Here is a 4499-nt window from a genome sequence, read left to right on the forward strand (position 1 = left end):
TCCTGTTTCCACTCAGAGCCCAGGTAGGTAAAACCAAGAAGTGGAGCTGCCACAGTGGAGCTTGTCCGAGGTGTAGAATCCATGCCTTGGAGAGGGAATGTGTTCCATGGGCACTTGGCCAACAAAGTTCTGTGACCCTTAACATGAATCAGTACATCCCTTCGGAAGTGTCGCTGATTGAATGGATCTGTGGGTTATGGATCTGAAAAAAAAAATCATGGATGAGCAGTCAAGGCATTCTGGTAAGTACAGTGATGGCTTGTCATGATAATAAATGGACGGATCAGGGATGGATTGATAAATTGTCAGGCTCTGATCAAAAGTTGTTTTGGTGAACCCTTAGGTGACTGGCCTGTTTCTTGCTTCTCACCTTGCAAAGTCATCCACCAATCCATGAAGGTCCAGTTCTTTAACAAGCTCTGACTCAGTGACCAGAAGTGACAGCATGTTCAGACTTCTTTGGGCCATTTTTAATCCGACCCAGAATTCTCTGGCTTATCTTTCATTTTCAGGTTTTGGAGTGCAATGGATTAATTCACTTCAAATCTAAATCCAGTAAGGTCCAAGACTAGTGCCAAGGCCTGCTTGATGAGCACCCAGTTCGTAATCCATATTATCAGTTACCCCTTTTCCACCAAATCAGTTCCAGGGCTGGTTCGGGGCCAGTGCTGGTGCTGGTTCAGAACTCGTTCAACTTGCGAGCCAGCTGAGAACCAGTTTGCTTTTCCATAGCTCGCGGTGCTAAGGGAAGCCACGTCATTACATCGCTGTATACGTCAGTTACGTCGCTGTATACGTCAGTTACGTTGCTACGTTTGCATAAACCTTGGCGCGAATATCGAAGCAAAAAAAAAAACACGGAAGAAGCAGCAGCAACAACAACAACAACAATAATAATGGATGACTTTGCGTTTGTACAGCTGCTGCTTCTCGTCACTTAAAAATGGCAATCTTCCGCGGTCTTGTTATTGTTGTTGGTCTTAACAACTCTGCCCCCCCACCGCTGACGTAAGCAGTTCTTTCCTTTGGCCCAGCAGAGAGTTGGTGCTAGCCTGGAACCGGTTTTTCTGGCTCCAGAGCCAGTTCTTTGTCAGTGGAAACAGAAAACCCAGTTCCAAACTAAGCACTGGCCCCGAACCAGCCCTGGAACTGCTTTGGTGGAAAAGGGGCAAGTGTCATGCTTGTACCAGGGGTTGCACGGTGGTGCAGGGGTTCAGGCTTGTAGTACTTGAGTCCAAGACTCAGACTCGAGTCTGATTCATGCCCTCATTTTAAGGACTCATGACTTGACTTGGAATTGAGCACTGATGACTCGGACTTAGACTTGTGCATTAACTGCATTCGGACTTGTAAATTGGAGATGAGGACTCAGATTTTGTCTTTATTTTTTGTAACATGCCATAATAACTTGGCATAAGATATTTATATTGACATTAATTTTTATACTAATTTTGTGCAAAAGAATGCACATTCACCTGTTCATATGTTATGTTCAGGAACAAACTAACGTTTTAACTAACGTTTTAGGCGCTAAAATGCCTGGAGAGAACACCCCTAGGATTGTCTGCTTTGCTTATAGACTTCTTGTGCAGTGGGAAAAAATGCACTGCTATGTGTTCCTTATGTAGAAGAACTATCGAGGAGATGACGGGGACAACCTCGAACTTCAATCATTATTTGACAAGACTCCACCCAGAGAAGAAAGTGACATGCTATGTTCATTGCTGTGTTGATAGTGGGGGTCGCTTGCTGACTGATGAACTAGCTCGTGTTAACCCTCTCTCATGTTATTTGCCCTGTTGATAGTGGGCGGGGCTTGCTGAACGATGAACAAGCTTTTTATCTGTAGCCTATTAACTAAAATGGGGCAGTCAAACAGTAACGTTAGTCCAACACAATAGCAGAGATGGTTTCACATAAAGGTGGCAACAGCCACCATCAAATGGTGTAGTTGGAGTCTTGTTCTTGGACTCGACTTGGATCAATAGTGGACTCGACTTGAAATTTTATTTAATGACTTGGACGTGACTTGGACTTGAATGCTGAAGACCTGAAACTGGACTTGGGGTTTAGTGAATGGACTACAACATTGCAGGTGTTAGCAATGTCACCTCGCAGCACAAAGTTTCTGGATTTGAACCTTGTGGCCAATGGGGGCCTTTCTATGTGGAGTTTGCATCTTGTCCCTGTGCCTCTGTGGGTTTCCTCCAGATGCTCTGTGATAGATTGGCAACCTGCCCAAGGTGTACCCTGCCCTGTCTCCTTCCCAAAGCCAACTGGGATTGGAGCCAGTTTGCACCAGTAACAGTGCTGAACTCTGTTACCCATCAGCCCCAGCACATGACCTGTCTCTATGCATTTCCTGTTTGCACCTAATTAGTATCCCAAATTAAGTTCTGGTTTCTGTGTGCGTTTTGTCATGTATACCTATTATTGCCTATAGTCCAGATGTTCCCTGCTTTGTGTTCATAGCTCATATTTATGTTTTTTTTCATCTTGTTTGTTCCTGTTGTTTCCTTTAATAAAAGTGTCTGCACTTGCATCCACCTGCCTCCTACACTGTAACTCAGCATTGCAATTATGAAACCCTTATATTCAAACCTCACAGGGTTTCAGTGTAGACAAAAAGAAAACTACAAAACGCTATTCATGATATGTCTGTGAAGATTCTCATTCATCCAGGTCATGGTAAACTGTGGGTGGTAAAAGAGAGCAACTGGACTTGCTTGAAGATTCTTGAAAACGTTTCACCTCTCATCCGAAAGGCTTCTTCAGTTCTGTCTGACTGTTAGGGAGCATCAAACCTGATGAGAGGTGAAACTTCTTCAAGAATCTTCAAGCAAGTCCAGTTGCTCTCTTTTACCACCCACAGCTATTCATGATAATTTTTCAGCATTTCATGGCCATAATTATGCTGCTGTATCTCAAGCTGTGCTTGCCGTTAACCAACTTTTCTGTTCAAACCAGACCTCTTCGATAAACACTGGATACCTCACAGGTTTCCCTGTCACTTGGAACCTGAACTAAAGTCGTTGAGATCATTCGAAATGGAAAGTCAGTCATGTTGAGTTTCATGTGGTTGCTGTGCGACTTTGTGTTAAAGTGATAGCCTTCAAACATGGCTGCCCCAGACTACAACTCCCAAGAGCCACAGCGCCCGCCCTCTTCTGAGTTCTGATTGGGAGTACACCTGTTTCTAATCTATGTAAGCATGCCAAACATCCTATATAAGCATGCCAAACACTCCAGCCCATTGCGAAGTCTTGTTCTGTGTTCTCATACCTGATCACACCTGTTTCTTTGACCTGACTCTTGTGTATTCTGACCCCCTGCTACGTATTTCCTGACTTTGTATAATCCTCAATTCTCGTCTCATGACTTAGCTTTGTTCAACAGTTTGCGATGCACCAGCTTTCCCCTGCAATTGCCTGCACTCTGACAGTATCCAGGTGCTGAAACACCAGCCCTGAACGTTAGAATGGTTAGAAGTAGTGAAAGAGAATGTAGTTTTATCTCTGCTTCATTTGATTTCTTCTTTGACTGAAGTTTTCTTAGTGTGTCAGTCTACATTTGAATTTTTTTTGAAAAATCTGTGAAAGTATTCCACTTGTTCACGTTCCTTACACTTGTTGCTGTATTTCACTTCATCACTTCTGATGACATGTTATGGATGGGTCAGTGAAGTGGGCTTAAAAAAATCAACCCCGGTGCATATGAAATCTCAGGGGCATGTCATGAAGCGTTTCAAATACACGACTGTCACTGTTTGCATCAGGTTGCATAAATGGGCTAAAAAGAAATCAGCTCCATCTTTGCTAGCCCATTTATACCAGAGTATATGATACAAAACTGTGATTTGGCCTAGTGTCCGCCTCTCGACTGGGAGATTGAGTTCTACTCGTGGTCGGGTCAGACCAAAGACCATCATACAAATGGTAACTACTGTCATCCGGCAAGACACGCTGCAATACAGATGTGAGTGGAGAGTCAAACTCTCGTGGTTACCAGAGGACTAGTCCCCCACTGTAACCCTAGCTGTATAATAGGCGAGAGGCCAAGGGCTAGAGAAGCGGAGATTGGCACTGCCCAATGAACCTTAAGGGCCCAATTAGTACTTGGACGGGAGACTGCCTGGGATGGGAGGGATTTTGATATGGTACAACAGCTGAGATATATAAGGTACATATGTGGCACATATGCTAGCAATTGAGGTCTTTGAGGTGAATACTGAATTCGAACCTTGACAGCATGTCCCTGAAAAAGCTTCTCTTGCCATCTTTCTCAATTCCAAGTGCTGTTAAGAGGCAAGTCAGGACCGGAATTGTTTCTGCATTTAATTGCCCAGCTTAAATGTGACATCAGAGACAGGCGTGTTGTCGATTTGACTGTGAAGGTCATAGGGATTTGGAGACACATAATCAACGGTGCGGTGTGGCTTATTTGTGCCTGATGTCTGACCTCTAAACCTCTGGACTCATCGTGTACACCTCTGGGGAATG

Source organism: Neoarius graeffei, chromosome 19 (genome assembly GCF_027579695.1).
Source record: "Neoarius graeffei isolate fNeoGra1 chromosome 19, fNeoGra1.pri, whole genome shotgun sequence".
In the NCBI taxonomy this organism is placed as follows: domain Eukaryota; kingdom Metazoa; phylum Chordata; class Actinopteri; order Siluriformes; family Ariidae; genus Neoarius; species Neoarius graeffei.